At 36.3% G+C, this 19,902-nt stretch overlaps 1 protein-coding gene across 1 annotated transcript in view; it reads right to left on the bottom strand.

The window, feature by feature from the left end:
* The window catches only part of LOC140233176 (uncharacterized), a 120,237-nt gene extending 108,775 nt beyond the window's left edge, over positions 1 to 11,462 (bottom strand). Inside the window, exon 1 of the mRNA XM_072313292.1 lies at positions 11,443 to 11,462. The gene's annotated coding sequence lies outside the window, so the exon portion shown is untranslated. The remainder of the gene's footprint in view (positions 1 to 11,442) is intronic.
* Between the last annotated feature and the right edge of the window lie 8,440 nt (positions 11,463 to 19,902).

The following is a 19,902-nucleotide window of genomic DNA, read 5'->3' as shown; positions in this document are numbered from 1 at the left end:
TCATTCTCCTCTCAGAATCAAATTATTGTGCTATTTCCCATATCCTGTATATCATTCATAGTCAAGACCACTTTTATACTAAAGGATACTTTTCTTAAACTGGGCATATCAACATAGCGGCAAAGGTAAATATAGTTAGCTCTCATACAAGTACAAAAAATAAATATGTTAACATAAAACAACCAAACAGATAGATCCTGCTACTGCTCCTACTAACGCTGATGAATACAATCAAATGGTGATGATTATGATGAAGATAATCGTGATCATCATCAAACAGGGAGAAAAAAGAAAACAAAAATGCTGATAATGCATACCTTCATGCATACTGATTATGTGTAAAAAGTGATTACCAGGTATGCAATGAAATGCATAGCATCTGAAATGGTGCCATATGTACAATTGTATGTGGCCTCAAATCAGCGGCTTCAAATTCTGGTCGGGTTATATACCAGTATGATTACCCTTGGGCAATACTCTGTCCATTTGCATGAAAATTAAATATGTTGTAGGTCCTACAGTATGCATGGTTGAGGAGGCCTAAAAATTTGCAGCATGGCACATATACAAAGAGACCGCACAGGCAAGTTTGTATTCAAAATTAGTCACAACACAGAATATAAGAGTCTGAAATAACAGGGTAGTTTCTTCATGATGAAGAGTTTTCAAAGGTGTGTTCTTCTTATTGGATTTGGCCTCACACAATAAAGTGATTTGTTTACAAAGCTAGTTGGAGATACACAACTGCAAAGTCATCATCAATGTTTTATACAGTTACTGCCATATTACTTCAAAAACAAATGTAACATCACAACATATTGAGAATCATGCGTTAATCTTCGCATCTAAAGAACCTCACAAGTCATCTCTAAAACACAGGGCTGGAGAGCAAGAGTGTACATTTCTCTTACGGCCCTGGCTTACGGTGAGTACAAATATGGAAGGGACAACTGGCTGTTTGTTCTGCTCTCTCCCACAATAGGAGGGAGGCCCATGGAGATCGCCATGGAGATGTTTCCTGCATTGCTGGCAGCAAAGGGGGATGGGGTCTCATTTCATGCACAAACAGGTGCACTCCCTAGGGTTCTAGCCAATTTCTTGGAAGAAAAAAAAAATACTGACATTTCTGGCAACCAGCAATCCCCCTCCCCCCCCCCCCCAAAAAAAAAGAGAGAAAAAAACATCCCCAGCAGCCATGTTGGTTTCAGAATTGTTGCTGGCTTCCATTACTGCATCACTACCGAGACTCGGATGTCCAGAGGCAAACTGACAAATTAGAAAAATAAAAATCCAAACAAGCACCTACTGCAATAAACCACAATGGCCCGAATTCACGAAGGTGGTACAAACGAAACCATGGTCTAAACCATGGACAAAAATCATGGAGCGCCGAGTGTCAAACGGAATATTTCGTTACGAAATTGGTCATTTCGTTGACAAAATGACTGTTTCGTTAACGAAATTATCATTTCGTGGACGAAATGTTCATTTAGTTACAAAATGTTGTCATTTCTTTACAAAATAATCATTTCATCGATGAAATACTACACATCTCATGCGACACTTGGCATTCCATGGTTTTTGTCCATGGTTTAAACCATGGTTTCATTTGTACCACCTTCGTGAATTCGGGCCAATGTGGTTTCTGGAGCTTGATGGGTCAAACCTGTGGAACCTAAACTTCTATTCATATAAAACTTACAAAAATCCTTTCATACAGGCCTTATGGACAATGAAATAAATGGCAAGTGAGTCATTGAACGTATCAGCCTATGCGTAAACATTGCTCACATACCACTCTTTGTTGTTTGCATCAAATGTCCCTTCGCATATTTCAAACTTTTTCAAACAGGTGCTTGTATTTTTTTTTCTTCCAACTATACCCAGTAATCTCATGATATGTCAACAATGCACTTTTACCAAATGACTTCTGAAACAGAGGAAGTCCTTACTTCCATGGTATTCAGAGTACATATGTATTTCAATAAGTAACCTACCAGTATAAAGTTCATTGATGCACTGCTCTATTAGCATATGCTCACTTGACCTGCAGTTTGACCCTCGAGGTGGGCGAGAAAATAATTTTCCATCCATTTGTGTTGAAAAAAAAATGTGAACTTGATGTTATCTTTTGAACTCATTTTAAAACGTATACAGTCAAATTAAACCAAGGACAATGTCTGGGATGGAAGGTCAAGATTGCACTTCTGCTTTATGAAATTTATTATATGGAGAATTTATGAGAAAAAAAAAACAACAACACTATATCAATCTTCATTAATTTGTGATATGAGATTAAATCTGCTGAAAAAAACAAAACAAAGTAGGGCGTAAATAATTTTGATATACATAGTCATTCAAAAGGTACCTTCAAAAATATTTCTAGTTATGTAATGAGTGCAGTATCGTTGAAAATGACTTTACAAACTCTCTCTATTCAATGTTGACCTTACTTTAAAAAAAAAAAAAACATTTAATATGGCATTTATAATCTATCTTTGCATTCAAACTCAAAATTTTTGTTATGTGACTATAGCACGAACTATTTTCATTCATTTGTGAATATCCCTTTTGACTCGGCTTTCATCAGGTCGACCAACAAATCATTGATGAAAACAGTCAAAATATGATTAAAGGTAATATGACCTTTCACTGCAGGGAGTAATTTTCGTGGTATTGCATCACAACATGTCATGAATTTGTATACCACTGCTACATAAATTGTCTTTTGTCTAGCAGTTTTCTTCCAGAGAAATGTACAGGATGCTGAATCATTCATCAGATGAAATTGCTTTAATTGAATTTGAGTTCGAAAATTATTCCCTGCATTGTATCAAATCTGACAAAACATTGAATGAAACTTCAGGATCATTCCTTTCAAATATTTTGTCATTCTAATGGTTCTACGGCCTTTGTTCACAGTAACTCTTGACATCTTTTTAGGGTTACTTGAAAGACAATATTGTACTACATAGTGTATCTTGCTCTCCAAGACAGCCTCATAGCAATTCTCAATTACAAGGTTTGCCTTCACACATACTATTCTCACATGCCAATAGCGCACATTTTGCACTGAATAGCCTGTACAACACAATACATTGTACATATATGCACAGGTACAATATATGCACAGGTACACAGAGCTCTGAGTATTCTATAAACATTGCGTTTTTAAGCCAGTTCTCAATAAGATAGACAACGGAAGAGGAAAATGAAGTGTTTTGTGTGCAAATAAGATGTCTTTGATATGTTTCATTAAATTCTGTACAAAACTGACAACAAACAAGGTCATTTATTCATAAACTTTGGGCCATAGACTTGTGTTTACACTGGAGAACAAGTGTACATTGTAAGTAAATACCAAAACTGTTCTGTCAATACGCACCCACTCATGAACACACACACACACACACACAAACATACACTGAATAAGAAGCCGAGACATACAATGTACAGCATCATAACCTACCAAAATACCACAATACATCCACCCTCATGGATCAATGACAAACTGCATATTTCACAATGTCAATAGCACGCCTCCTTTCCTATGCACACAACAAATGCTGCAAGTGTAAATGTTCTCAAAGGGAAATTATTGACTTTTCGTCCGAATTGCCAGAGTAACTCAGGGTCAAAGAAAAAAAAAAATGTCATCATAGGCAAATGACAAAAGAAAAGGAAAGAGGATATTTATTGGACTAAGACGGGGAATTAATGAAAAGGGAAGAAGGAGAATGGGGTTGGGGAAGGAGAATATAAATTCATCTGAGCCCCGCTGAGTCATAGGCATATGCTGGCAGTCTATCTTGGCCAGGCGGTGCCCCCTGGGATAGGCAGACACAAAACAATACAATGCTAAAGCTGGTTTCTCTATTTCAGGACCCTCAATCACTGTCTTTTTTTTCCATGCTCTTCTCCCCATCACAGTGATCTATCTCCGTCAGCAGCAGTACACTATGAATGATTAATGAAATGTGGTTACAGTTTTACGAAACATAGAATTCATTTCATGCTTCGCTTCTCAGCTTTCCACCGAGAGTGTCCCATGTAGATGCTGATAATATTTAAGTTTTTTTTTTTTTTTTACATGAAATGGATGGCAATGAAATTTAGATGCTTGTTGGTGACTTATGGACTTATCCATTAGTGCATCATGTACTGAATTCCATCATTTTCCCAATCCTACAAGTACAGCTGCATGTCCCTGCCTGATGCTGACATGAACAGAGTTCAATCATTAGCAAAACACTGCCAAAATACAGTGCACTCCCGTTATTAGTAACGAATACAGTTATAACGAAATTCCGGTTGCAACGAAGTAAAAATTCAGGCCGAAAAATTATCCGCTCTTTGTTTATTTGTTCAGTTATAACGAAAGAAAACTGCCGGTCCCAAGGACTTCGTTATAACGGGAGTCCACTGTAAAAAGTACTGATCTAGCTTGTAACAAGATACCTCATCTCTATACATTGTACATTATTTCAATTTACCATAGATAATGAAAACCTTTCTTTTTCAATAGGAAATGGGTAATTAGCACCTCAAGTGTACAGAACGCTATGATATCTCAAGTCATATCACAGTGGATTCAACAATCAGCTTCATCATGGAAGATGAAATTGTGGCATTACTTGCATAAAAATCCTCAGATTTTAATAAGTGAAATGTTTCTATCATTCACATGTTAGGTAAAAAGTACACTTTGCTGTTAAATCTGATCTCACAGACTTTTACAGCATACTATGATACTGCACATTCTAGACATTCATAAAAGTTTATATTCAAGATCACACAAACAAATAAGACCCCTCTTATTTTTATGAAAGTGATAGTAATGCAAAAACATCCTACACACAGAGTAGGCAAGGGTCTCAAATCAGATGCCATCATGGATGACTTTGTGTAACAGGCAGTTGGTACTTTCTTGTATTTGCCAAATTTTTGCTAATTCTCCAATGATCAGATTACTCTGACACCAGACATTTTCTGAACAATATCTGTGAGATTAACTCTTCTTTGATTTTGCAAATGATACAGTCATACTTTGTGCCAGATTCAGTCAAACAGCATGGCATTGCAAAACATGATTCATATACCAGCCCCAGTTTGAAGGGATTTTGTTTTTCTAATATTTCTTGAGTGACGTGTCGTTCTAATACCTATGATGCCAAATATGTCCGATTAATGCTTGTACCAAAATTTTGTTGGATTGTGACGGTGAAAAAAAGCATGAAGTGAAATAAGTGAAGGAGACATCAAGGGAGGTCTATCCTGCTGTGATCATGGCTACACTGAAAACTTGACAGAGACCCCTCCCTATACTATAGGTATCCAGGATGTTTATCATTGTGAGTACCATTCTGGAACAGCAGCCCATGGCTGACTAATGGATAAAAAAAAACAAAAAACAAAACAAAAAACGGAGACACAAAGAATTCATTGACATTGCCTCCAAGCATGGGCCTTCATGCATGTTGATGCAGAAGTTTTACATATTTCCAGTCACAGACCTGCAGCTATTCTGGTACTGAAACTGTGTTCTTTCTTCATCAACCATTTATGACCACTTTGGTGAATTTCTGCAAGACTGAGTGCACACAAAGACAATATTTCCATGACGACTGAATCATCGCAGAACCGCGGGTTGATTTCTGAAAGCAATGACGGACGATGGGAAATCACATTTCCGTTTTCCCATTGTGATCGAAACTTCACAATTTAGAAATATCACCTGCCACAGAATGGGGCTGCATCCATTGCCAAAATTGCCAGGATGCTGGTTTTTCAAAAGCAGGAATGATGCATACAATTTTAGGCAATAAAGGCTGATTTACATACAAATTTGTGAACGACAGTAACATATTCTATGGCTAGATGCAATCTTTACTTCTTGGCGCAATTTCCACAAACATGTAAAATGGATCTTTTGACAGGTAAGACAAGATAAAGAAAGCATGTATCTATAAATACATACTGTAAGTTAATTCTCTTAGCAGAGACGTAACACATCTATCTAGTATCATAATAATGGACTGTTTGCATGAGTTTGAGACTATAAAATGCATCACATCTGTAATCAGCTTTTGAAGATTTGACCCTCTGAGTTTGACAGTAAAATTTCTTCAAAAGTTATACAGAGTTCAGTGAAATAAAACTTTACCCACAATGGGAAATGTACACGATTTTCCAGTTACAAGTCGAGTTGATCACATTTAAAGGTCCACTTTACCATTGGGAGCAGTGATTTAAAAAAAAAAAAAAAAAATGTTTGAGTAGGTCAGTTGTATTGATCACAAAACATCCTGCCATGTAAAAATTTTGCAATGAAGTCTAAAATAAAAGGAGATATCACTATTTTCCTCAATAAAACATAACTGTAGACAGTTTAGTCTAGACACATGTTTATCAAAACTGTTGTTCACATTTTGTATATTCAACAATAATTGATATTATTTATACAGGTTTGGTCGTCTCTATCCCTTACTCCCTAAATTTTTGTTTCATCTGCAAAGGGTAAATTATGCCTTTAAACCCTCTTCATAAAATATATGACAAAACTGTTTATTACACCTGAACACATAATGACTTTCTCTGTTGAGAACTACATGTAGTTCTGAGAGTTTCATCACCCGACAGTGTCATGGCTAGTTCTTTTCTAGCCCTCTAACTAAAGAAAATGCAATAATTTGATATAATGTCATATCTTATGCATATCATATGATAATATCATGCTCTTGAATTATACAGAAAATACACTTTTCCTAAGCTGTCAATGCCTCATCATACCTTGAAATTCTTACGAATCCTTTATCTATGAAAATAATCACTCCTTGGCACAAGGAAATAATATGGAACGGCTCCAAATGGCTTTGCCACATGGACAGGAACACATCAAAGTAGCACCACAAGGACTCACAAAAAAAAAAAAAAAAAAAAGTATGATGGTAATGACCATTACAACCACATCTGTAGCTTCTTTACAACGGAATCCAATTATCTATTGAAAATAGAAGTCTGCTTCTCTGTATCATCCTCTGTCCTGAGGCAAGGAAAAAATGAAGAAAAAAATGAAATGATCTTTCATGCATCTTTGTGCCTCATAGCATAAAAAGCAAGGAGAGTGTGGCACGATGGGACAAAAATTGCAGTGTATGAATAAGCAAAATTCCCAGTGCCATCAATATGGAAAATAAGGTACAGCTGTGCATGTACAATATGAAACTGTACATAGGGGGGCCTAGGTGTCATTCCTCAAATTAGATGGCTATTGGATATCATACATAAGCTTGGAATCATGATTTCGCTATATTCTAATTACATGTAATTGTAGTCATTTTGGAATCCATATTGAAATGTTCATACAGTGTAGATAACAAGTCAAATACGGCCTTCAATTTCTCAAATTAAAGGTCTTTGAGAAACTCTGACATCCAGTTGCTGACATCACACACTGTAAGCCTGTCCTAGCAGGACATATACATGTATGTAGTCAAGAGAGCTGCCTAGATGTACTGTACAATGTACGATAGTAGTGACTTAGTACAAAAACCAAGTCAGTGTGTGGGAATAATATGCAGATGATATTAATAAATCTAGTGCTGCATCTATCTAAATGAGATCACAACTTTGAGATTTGTTGACATCAAGCCATTTTCTCTTCTTTTTTTTTTGTGACAAGAAACAAGCAAAAACTCTGACTTATTCGATCGACAAATTATGTGAGGAAAGATCAGTATTTACAATTACATGACTGTAAAGAAGCCCACTTTCAGAGTCATCAAATCTTATATTAAAGTGCATCAAAAATTAGTCATGTCTTATCACAGTGTGCGTGTACTATTACGCATACAACATCCGAGTCTTTGTTATTTGTTTTTGCGATAAGAAGTACAATGTTATCTAATCTCGACTCTCAAACGTAGGCCTCACCTGCAAACCAGTCATTCACTGAGGAGATGCTGATTTACGATGGCAGTCAAAGTGAGCCCTCTTGTGGCATTACCCATGGAATATTATGGTGACCTTTGCCATCACAACACTGGCATTCATTACTGTACAATTTTAGACTGAGAGGGAGACATTCTTCATCTACCTGGTATTTGGAAGGAAATTTCCATAAAGCACGAAGCTGAATTTCTCCCCCTTTTTTGTAGGTAATGTCATTCACATCATTTTACAAGCACTACATGTAGGCTAAATATTTAAGTAAAAATCTCTCCAATAAACAAAGGGGCATTAATAGGTAATTACCTTTCTTTCTCTGATTCATGCTCTACTCAAAATGTTTCATCCTATTAGAAATACACTGATGGGATAAATTCAATTCCAACAGAGTCTGTTTTTTTACCACAAGTTAAGATAGTTTGTAAAGAATATTACATTTATCAAACATTAAATAAACTCTGTGCAATTACCAACAATGGGAAAAACTTATGAATGTATTACTTTGAACTTCATCTCTATTTAAGATGCAAACAACACTGCACCATATTCAAGTTGATTTCAAGAAATGCCTGGTAGAATAAAATATCAACCCGTTGAGGACGAGTCCCAAATATACTCGGGCAAGTGTCGATGGGAAATGCGCGTTGTAGCAAAATCAGTCCGTCCACAACAGGTTAAGATACATAAAATGCTTGAAGTTTCATATACATGTACGTACTGGACTTTAACATATTGAGAAGAAGCTGATTTGCTATAACATGTAATTCCCACAGACATCTGCCCGAGCATACTTGGCACTAGTCTTCAATTGGTTACATACATGTATGTACAATGTATACATGTATCAATGGAAGGAATGATTTTGTGAAGATTCACATTTCATCAAATACTATACAGTAGTGATATTGGACGAAACCACTAGTATGCAAATTGGCTGGTGAGAAAATGACTCACACTGATCTCTCTAAAGGGTTTGCACACACATAAAAATCATTGCTTTAAGGCATCAGGTGCGAGATGGGAAAACATACAAAAACTAGATACAAATGTATATCACTACGGCGACTGATATGCCTCCGCCATAATGCATGGTTCTCCTAATAGGTCTATACATGTAGTACAATGTCTTGACAATGTGTGATGACAGTTTCACACAATTGGCAAAATATTAAAATGACAGGTTTGCCACAAATGTGCTGAATGTTCACTTTCCTAGAACTAGGTTCAATTGGATGAATGATTAGAATGTCAGAGTGCAGGTATTTGGTTAACTGATGATTTTTACTTGACTTTTGACCCTTTTATAAGTTTATGCATTGAGTAATTTTCAAGGTATTGAGAAAAAGTATAATTTCAGTATCAAATGGGAAAATAGCATTATCTAAACCTGGCCTTTGACCTTTGACCTCACAGTTCCAAAGAGAATCACTGTTAGGTTGAACATGCATAAATATGTAAGTTTCATGATGATACATTTGTACCTTGAGTTACTTTTGAGATATGGAGGAAAAAGTGCAATTCAGCACTTTCACTTGACCTTTGACCTTTTGGCAAGAAACTTCCCACAGAATATGTATTGGGTAATACATGCATACATCAAGTTAAAAAAAAAAAAACCTTCAGGCATTGCATAAATATACGGAAAGTAGTGATATTTTGAGGAGTTGACCTTGACCTTTGACCCCTGACCTTTGAACCATGACCCCCAACTTCCCTAGATAATCACTGCCCATTGGAACAAGCATATACTAAGTTCCACGAAGATACCTTGAACCATTTGCGAGATATGGAGAAAAACATGAATTTTCAACCTTTTTTTTTTCACAAAATAACCTGTGACCTTTGACCTTTGACCCCGTGACCCTAAAATCCAAACAAAGTATTATCCCCCAAGGATATACCCTCATATCAAGTTTGATGTAAAACCACCACATGGTTCTTGAGATATCGACAAAAACAAAACGGGACGGACGTACGGACGACCGGAAAACATAATGCCTCCGGCCACTTCATTGGTGGAGGCATAAAAATTTAGGGAAATTGACTTACACCACTGTAGTCGCATAGTTCGATTTGTTTCAGTGTAATCTAACTCTGAAACAAATCTTGAAATCAGAATGCTTCCCATTTTTTAGCTATGATGCCCCCATTTAAACTGTAAACAGCAATTCATTTCCTAGATTAGCAGAAACAATATTCCTTACAGAGATTTTCACATTCCTTGAACAAGGTGAATGAATTAAAGTATTGATGATATATTAGAAAATTTACTAAAGTAATTTCTTCCTCTATCACTTTATACTGTATGTCAATTGTATTTTGTATTATGCTTGTAATGTCTGTAAGGTGTAATGACTACCGGTAGTCTATAAATGATAATTTAAATACTGATGATAATGATGATACATGTAATCATAATCATTATTATAATCATCATCATCATCATCATCTACACTGAATCTGTTATTTCTTGCTCTACAAATTCTGTTACACAACAAATCATTTTCTTCAGTTTCCAAGTCAGGCAAGCAAAATCATTTCTTTACTTGTATGCTGTATCAAATTATGTATTCAAATCTATCTACATTGAAAGAGAATTTTTATTTTAAATGCATTCCAAATTTAAACCTTGAAGAAATGTCTGTAGAGAGAAAACTTCATCAAAGAAAATGATTTGTTAAAAAAAAGAAAAAAAAAGAAAAGAAAGAAGAGATATACCAGTAAGAAAGTATGTCTTGTAGGTATAGGAACAGGACATCTTCAAGAAACAAAGCAGGATAATTCCGATAGGACAATACACAAAGGTTTTTTGATGGATCTCACAATTCAGTAAACCAGAAACTTCAGTCAGTCCCTGCCTGCATCTCACTATATAAAATTTCACATACTCTTGGCTGAAATTTAATAGCCACTAAGGATTGTCAAGTACAATAGGGTCTAAACCACAAACTAGCTCTGTGGTCACACTGACAAAAGATTGCGATCTTAAATGTCTTGTTAGAAGTTTTGCCCGTATAATTGCAAACTTCCCACAAAACTTCTCAAAAAAATTTCCACTCAAACTAGGGAAATTTCCTGGATCCCTGTCCTGTCGATCTTCTTTATCTTTGGGCAGTGTAACTCTACCAACTGAAACTGAAAGTTTGGCACATGACCAGTGCACCATACACCATTGAGCTAAGAATCAATGACAATGTGCCATGTTGTTGTAGCTGTTTGCGGGCGATGCCTCCGAAGTGGGCCGTCATTGTGACACATGTACATGTGTACATTGTTAATTCACAATCACTAGCTGTCAGACAGCACATTTTTTTCTCCTTTATTGCACACACACACCAGTAACTCACACTACAGTTCGAGAACTTTCACAATCAAGAAGTTTAGCTGCTACTCTTCTAGGGTAAATGGACGAGAAAACTTCGCGATCTTTTGCCAGTGTGACCATGGCTTTATTTCACAGCAGGTTCCCCTCACAGCACAGGTTGATGCACTTACCTCAGCTCTGCTGCTGCATGCTGCCTGTACCAAGGAAAGATATTGTCTGAAGAGAATGTGACAGGAAAAGCCAGTCAGTGCCTACAAGTGTACCTAACAACAGTAAAGTTTACGGCATCTTATCTCACAAACTACACTCCCGACTCAGTAGTTGCCGTGATCGTGAACTGAAGAGCTCATAAAAAGTGGTGTCTGTAATCCACTATTTTAAATGTCTTGCTCTTAAGTTAATCAGTACAGTGGTCTTTGATGTTGATATAAAGCAGAAACTAGGCTGCCACGAATCACGGCGGAAGTGTCCTGTCACTGGTCACATTCACAGTTGTCTTCTTCCTATTGGTAAAAATCCTACGCATACATGTAGGCCTACATCTAGCAGGAGACGAGAGACCCTTGCCTTGCCCCTTCCTTAATCTCTTGATCCTTGCCTTGCCCTTGGCCTTGCTTGCTTACTTTGCATTCGTCTCTACAGCACTACGCCGCGCCAAGACGCCAAGTGCGAGTCGTTCACCACAACACGAACTGAAGACGAACTGAACGAATGAAGACTACCAAAAACCGTCAGAAGCACCTTCTTTCAGTCGCCTTTATGGAATGATGTAGCCTACTGTGGTCCGGGTTCAAGAGTAATATCCAGTTGGCAAAACTGCCAAAATTAAGAAGTGAACAAAGACTCCAGTGTCACGATGGACAGCGTAAGACGACTCGAATCCCAAACCTAACGTTATAGAGATGTATGGGAACCGCGCTTTCCTTCGCCCATCATATGGACCTGGGAAAAGTACAATCACAATACACGCACACGTACATAACACAGCACACAGTCGAGTCAGTCAGTCATCCACAAAGAGGTTCTATATATGTAATAGAGCGCGCGCTCGCATACAGAAGCGTGGCCAATTGAACGACCCGCCGCCATTTTCAAAGAGGTCGACTACCAGAAGCCCGAACCCGGAAGTGCCTATAGTAATACACGTAAAGTACAGTTTTGAAGATGGGGTTGGGTTGGAAAAATCATTCTAATTTTAAGGAAAATCAATATTTGTCCATATACCTCCGGATTTTATAAGAGAGATATATTCTAAACACAGTATACGGGTTTTGATGAAAAAAGGACTTGCTCTAATGTGTCAATATGTGCCTTAAACATGAAGCCAAAATTGCCAAACAGGCATTCATGCATTCATATTATGCAGAAAGGTAGCCTACAGTGTATGCTCTATGGTATGGGAGTACTGATTTCACATAATATATGTCACTTAGAAACATCAGACACACATACAACACACACTTCCACACACATACAACACACATTCCCACACACACCCACACACATACGCACACACATGTACACACCAAACCACATTTTTTTTTCAAATTCCTACACACACACACACACACACAAAACACACTCGGTGTTGTGTGTGTGTGTGTTTGTGTGTATGTGTGTTGGAGTTTGAAATGTGGTTTGGTGTGTACGTGTGTGTGCGTATGTGTGTTTGTTGTGAGTGTGTGTGTGTTTGTTGTGGGTGTGCTGTATGCATGTGGGAGTGTGTGTTGTATGTGTGTCTGATGTTTCTAAGTGACGTATATTATGTGAAATCAGTACTCCCATACCAAAGAGTATACACTGTACCTTTCTGCAGTCTTTATTATGTAGTATGAATGCATGAATGCCTGTTTGGCAATTTTGACTTCATGTTAAGGCACATATTTGACACATTAGAGCAAGTCCTTTTTTCATCAAAACACGTATACTGTGTTGAGAATGTATCTCACTTATAAAATCCGGAGGCATATGGACAAATATTGATTTTCCTTAAAATTAGAATGATTTTTCCAACCCAACCCCATCTTCGAAGCTGTACTTTACGTGTATTACTATAGGCACTTCCGGGTTCGGGCTTCTGGTAGTCGACCTCTTTCGTGCGCGCGCGCCGCTGTTCAATTGGCCCCGTTTTCATTTGTACGCACTGAATGGTGAGCGCTTACTCTATTACATATAGAACCTCTTTGGTCATCCACCACTGCACTTTTTCTGATCACCGTCTGGCAATAGCTGGCGCACTCATGGCACAAATTTTGTGGTACGAAGACCGCTCGCACCTTGATACCGTGACTTTTATGGATTTCTTGGAGAGCACCATGATTGATGATGGAAATAAAATCATTTTGAATTAAATTGAATTGAATTGAATGATAGCACTAACATTCCATATCAAAGATGAACATGCTCAGTCATAATTATAACCTCTTTGTACTTAACCCAATTAAAATACTAGTACAATCTATTACTCACTTGAAATATCTATGGAAGTTAGTGAAGTTCTTCGAAACGCCATATTTTGATCCGACCTCAAAATGGGTTTTGTTTTCAGAATCACATTGCCTCATTTCAATGATCAGAGTAAAATAAGTCAGAATGGTAGTAGTTTCGTCAATAAATAAAACATAATTATATCAATGCCTCTAAAGCTTTACGTTTTTACATTCACATTTGCATTAATCATCGATAATCACCATCAAGAAATTCACTTTAAAAACTTTTAGTACTTGTATATACAATGTCATCCAACTGACTTGATTAAACATCATCAATACATGCACAATTCTCCAAACAATTTTTTTCACAAAAATATAGGCCTAAATAGTTCATCTTTTGAGTTCTGATGGCTAAGTTCTTGCCAAGTACATATAAAGTGTTAAGTATCCTGTAAGGATTTTTTTTTCATGTCAAAACGTAAATATAATTAAAAAAAATGTATATATATCGGCAACTAAATATTTTTAGAAACTTTGTATTATCTTAAATTCGTTATATACTATAATCATGTCTCATCGAATTTTGATTGGTTGCTGTGTTTTCCCCCCGTTTTTCACCATTCAGAGTTTGGTATATTTACGCAAATACTGATATGACTGTTCCAAGAAAACTTACCAGAACTCCGATTGCGATTAAAGTTGTATATATACTGGAATGATTCTCTATATTATGTGCCCAATTTAATATCAACCGTATCGGGATAGAGATTTCTATAGCTGTTGCGCCACGTCTGTGGAACTCTAGTCCCGCTTCGGAATTGTATACCTCACCGTAAAGTCTTTTAAATGTGAACTAAAGACCTATCTTTTCCAGCAGCTTTCATTTGTGAATGATGTGTGACACATTTTTGGAGCAGGGTGCCTTTGACTGTTTCTACAAATAAATGGTATGCTGTTTCATCATCATCATCATCAGCATCATCATCATCATCGTCATCATCTCTGTTTGATTTTTTTTTTTCTAATATTCATTCGAGCAAACTTGATCATGATGTAGATTCCCATGAGTCATGCAGTAAAGATCAGAAAGTCAAAACAAACGACTAAATTTTGTAAAGGTTATGTAACACTCATTCTCAGGGGCGGATCTAGGAATTCTGTAAAGGGGGCGCAAACAATATTCCTGGTGCTATTTCCGGGTTTCTTTACATTTTTTCTTTTTATTTCTTTTGTTTTAACAACAAATAAAGAGGGGCGCGCCCGGTATCCGCCCCCTCTGGATCCGCTACTGATTCTGGTGTCCAAAATCATCATCAGCTATTGTCACTCGGCACTCCACAAGCTGGGCAGCATTTAGTCAATCTCCAACAAACATTCAGGACAAAAAGGGCAAGAGGCAGAAGAAGGAGGTCCTCTCTCTCATTGAGTTCCAGTGGTAGACTGTTTCTTTTTTTATTCAGAACCCACTGGTTTCTTTCCATTTGCATATTTAAATCATCAGAGTACGCAAACCAATCAAAACGCTATTTAAAGAAAAGAGTGTGATCTGAGGTCAAAGAAAGAAGAACCAATAAAAAGTAGAGATGTGATCATGAGCTGAACTTAAACATGAGGAACAGAACAATCATGAAGTGTGAAGGTGAATGGAAAATAAAGAAGGTATACATTGTACTGGAATGAAAGGTAAAGAAATTATAGGATGTATAGTATGGGAGGCTATAACTGTGAGAAGAAAAAGTATAATGGAAACGGGGCATAGAAAATAAACTCTCGGGAATTAAGCTAAAAGGACATTTGAATGTAATACAAATATATCTTTGGATCAATTTCACGCTCTTACATTTACGTATTGTTTTCAGGCCATTACTGATCAAAATGCTTTTAAGCGCAGCGACGGAGGGGGGGGGGGGGGTGGGAGGGGGACTTTTAGTGTACATAAATCCCCTTCCATGGATTATAACGCACAAGCACACGCCAGGGGATCGCTTTTGCATTTTTCTTGAAATTGAAAGACTTGGTGCACTTTTTGGGTAGAATATTTGGAATTTTTTCAATAAACAGTGAGAAAAGTTAGTGTTTAGGGGAAATATAAATTGGTAAATTGTTGTAGGACCTGTATACTTGTATCTGTCACCTCTCGTTCCGCGTGTGCGTTTTCACACGGGATGTTCACCACTGAGTGAACTAATAAGCAGTGACATGGAGGTGCACGCTCACCGGCAACGACAAAATATTAGCCGTATATGGAATGGAATGGTGACAGATATCACAACAAAGTGTATTCTCACAATAGGAAATTCAGATTTTTTTTTAAAGCAGAATTAGAAGAAAGAACAAGTTAAATTTTGTGATTGTTGTATTATTTTTTTTTCTTTTAGGTGCCTACTTATCAAATTATTTGAAAATCTTACAGAGGACACATTCTATTAGAGAATCTAACAGAAAATCTAAAAGAGGGCCCGTTTGAAAACCCTTCCTCTCATACAAAGTAGCCGCATGCGTATACGGTCATCGTTGAGTTTTTGTCATTAACGCCTGATACTGACGCTCTCTAATCTCCCTCAGGCTCTCACGCATACAGATCTAATAAAATAGTGTTGTTGTTCTTTTTTCAACAATCAACTCTCTAAAAAAATCGAGTGAAAATATTCACTCTAAAAGAGTGAATACAAAAAAGAGTGAATTTAGAGTGAAATTGGAGTGAATTTGGAGTGAAAATGTTCACTTTCACTCGTTTTGGAGTGACCTCAGCTAGGGATCACTCCAAAATCTTCGAGTGATCCCTGAGGTCACTCCAAAATGAGTGAAAATGAACATTTTCACTCCAAATTCACTCCAATTTCACTCAAAATTCACTCTTTTTTGTATTCACTCTTTTAAGAATGAATATTTTCACTCGATTTTTTTTTAGAGAGAATGAACTTCGATTTTTCCCTCTTTAAAGTTCTGTTTAACTTTATTTCCAGTATTTCACTCTGTTTGTTTGGTTCGTTTTTATTTGCTTTGAAGTCAACACGATCTTGGTGAAGCATTCTGTTTAGAGGAAAAAAAAAAACCGTCCAAGACCCCCCCCCCCCCCCCCCCCCAGCGAAACCGTGCACTAACTCTTTCAGCACAGGACTATATTATCAAACAGGCTACTCAGTTAACGAGAGCCTCGCAACCACACTCCTACCATATTCGAGAACTGAATCGCATCGCCATTCGTTCTTCCCAAGAACTGTAAGGAACTTCGAATTTTATATTGTCTCCTTCAACGATATTATTGATTTATTGTTAGATATGTATAACTTCTCATTTATAAACTCTTTGTTACCGCAGTCTCTGAGACATGGTGTCATAACGTTGCTACCAAAGAAAGATAGGGATCTTTATTTAGTGAAAAATTACAGACCCATATCATTACTGAATGTAGATTATAAAATAATAGCAAAGCTTTTTGCAAATAGATTAAGATTGAGTTTACATACCATAATTAAGGAAGATCAACAAGGCTTTATGCCAGGTAGAATAAGTGCTAATATTCGGACCATTGTGGACATGATTGAATATACGGACATATTGAAGATACCAGGAACTATTTTGCTTCTAGATTTTGAAAAAGCATTTGATAGGGTTGAACATAATTTTTTATTTGAAATTCTTAAGAAATTTAACCTTGGAAACAACTTCATTCAGTGGATCAAAACTTTTTATAATGAGAGAAGTAGTTTTGTGGTGAATAATGTTTTTTTCACTGATCAAATTTCTTTATCTAGAGGTATTTTCCAAGGTTGTCCAATATCCCCACTACTTTTTATTTTAGCCATAGAAGTTCTGGGTATTGCTATTCGTAGCAGTGAACATATTAAAGGTATACCCATTGGGAATTATGAAAAAAAGTTGAGTATTGTATGCAGATGATACAACAGCATTTTTGAATGGTGATGCAGAGTCTTTTCAAAATCTGTTTGAGTTGTTACACAAATTTGCAATATTCTCTGGATGTAAAATAAATCTATCAAAATCTGAAGCTATACACATTGGATCCTTAAAAGGGTCTACCTTTCATCCTCTTCAGTTGGAAGGTTTACAATGGAAGGAAAATTCATTTAAAGCATTGGGTGTTCTCTTTTCGCTGAATACGAAATCTTTGTATGAATTGAATTATGTACCCAAGTTGTACAAATAGAACATACACTTAATTGTTGGAAGCAAAGAAATTTGTCATTATTAGGAAAGATAGCTGTGGTCAAAGCACTGCTCTTACCTCAGCTGACTTTTATGTTTACTGTGCTTTGTTTAAATATACCTCAGTCGTTCTTTAAACGACTGAATAGTATGCTCTTTAAATTTATATGGAAAGGGGGTAGAGATAGAGTGAAAAGAGAGTTAATATGTAATGACTATGATTCAGGCGGTTTGCGTATGATTGATCCTTTGGTTTATGCACAGGCTCAGAAGATGACATGGGTTGCAAAATTCTTAGATCCTTATTATTCAAATACATGGAAGGATATTGAACAGATAATGCTATTGAATTTTCATGAACAAAGCTTAGTCTTGTGGAGAGCAAACGCCCCAGGTTGTGTTTTGAACAAGCTTAAGAATTCTCAATTAGTTGAAACCTTAAAAGTATGGTACATTTATAGAGAAGGCATTTTGAAAGACCTTGGCCTTTCAAATTTTCATTTACAGGACTATATATGGTGGAATAAGAAAGTTAGTTTGAAACATAGACCTTTTTTCTATTACCCTGACTGGTTTGAGAAAGGAATTCATTTTATTAATGATTTGCACATAGGGGGTCGTGTCAAAACCTTTGAAGAGCTAGTTCTGGAATTTGATATTGCAATTAAGGATAGGAGAAAATATAACTCTTTAATGAATGGTATTTATCTTTCATGGTTTGATTCTTCCTTGGATACCGATGAAGATATGTTTGATAAAATAGTGTCAGAGCTGGTGAAAAAAAAAGAAAATTTCTAAACATGCTTATCCGGTAATAAGAAATGTACATTGTGACTCCTCATGTGAGAAAAGAATAGGTAAATGGAAAGACCTCTTCTCCATTAATGATGAAACAGTTCAGTGGGATGTTATTCATATGAATAACTATAAATGTACTGTTGAAACACAACTTCGTTCCTTTTATTTTAAGGTTTTTCATGATGTTATTGGTTTAAATGCATTCTTATTTAAGATTAAAAGAATAGAACACCCAAACTGTATGTTTTGTAGTCAAGAACAGGAAACTGCTTTTCATCTATTTGTACACTGTCCTAAAACACTACCTTTATGGAAAAAATTATTTGATTTCATAGAGGAAAAGACCAAAAAGGTATATACCTTTATGCCTTTTAATATGATGTTTGGTGTAAATAATGACGTAGAATTTTGTACATGTATAAATTTTTTATTTCTTTGTCTTAAGTTTTATATATATAGATGTAGATTTCAAGGTTCAACTTTGAATTTTGATGCATTTATGGCTTTAGTAAAGTATAAACAGAAAACTGAATATGCTATAGCACAAAAGAAAGGTAAATTACAATGTCATTTGAGGAAGTGATCCATGCTTTTGTAATGGTTGATCCTCTATTTTCATATATCTCATAGACATCCATCTTCTTGTGTTATTCCATTATGGCAGATAGTTTAATGTGACTTGTTTACTGAACCCTTTTTAATGCTATAGGCTGGACATTTGTACATTGTTTATATTGTGTGCTTTGTTTGTTTTATGGTTGCATAAAAAAAAAGAACTGTAAGGAACTGGAATTCCCTGTCGTCAGAAATTGTTTCAGCGCCATCTGTGGGATCATTTCGAAACCGTCTAACGGTTGATCACAGTGGCTAGTTTTTTCGTCAAATTTTCTATGTGCTTGTAAATATCTGTAAATAAATTGTATTATAATGTAAATAGCACCAGTCTGCAAGAATCTTCAGTCTATTGAAGGAGGCAGACTTAATCAGAAGAAGAAGAAGAAGAAGAACTCCAATTTCGGCATCTTCCCAACTTTAAAGGGACGGGTAATAGTTTTGGGTAAGACCGTTTTAGTATGGTGAGAAAATGAGGAATCCAGTCTCATCAAACATGAAAGAACATATTATTCCAAGAGAAATTCAATGTTTATTTGCCATGAAATTTGGTTTAAAAAAATATCCAAAACAATTCAAAGCGATAGTTTAACTAATAAAAGTGGGAACGAAAATTAG

This window comes from Diadema setosum, chromosome 9, assembly GCF_964275005.1.
Source record: "Diadema setosum chromosome 9, eeDiaSeto1, whole genome shotgun sequence".
In the NCBI taxonomy this organism is placed as follows: domain Eukaryota; kingdom Metazoa; phylum Echinodermata; class Echinoidea; order Diadematoida; family Diadematidae; genus Diadema; species Diadema setosum.
Note: the sequence above shows the minus strand (reverse complement) of the source record. Positions and strands in the feature narration are given on the sequence as shown.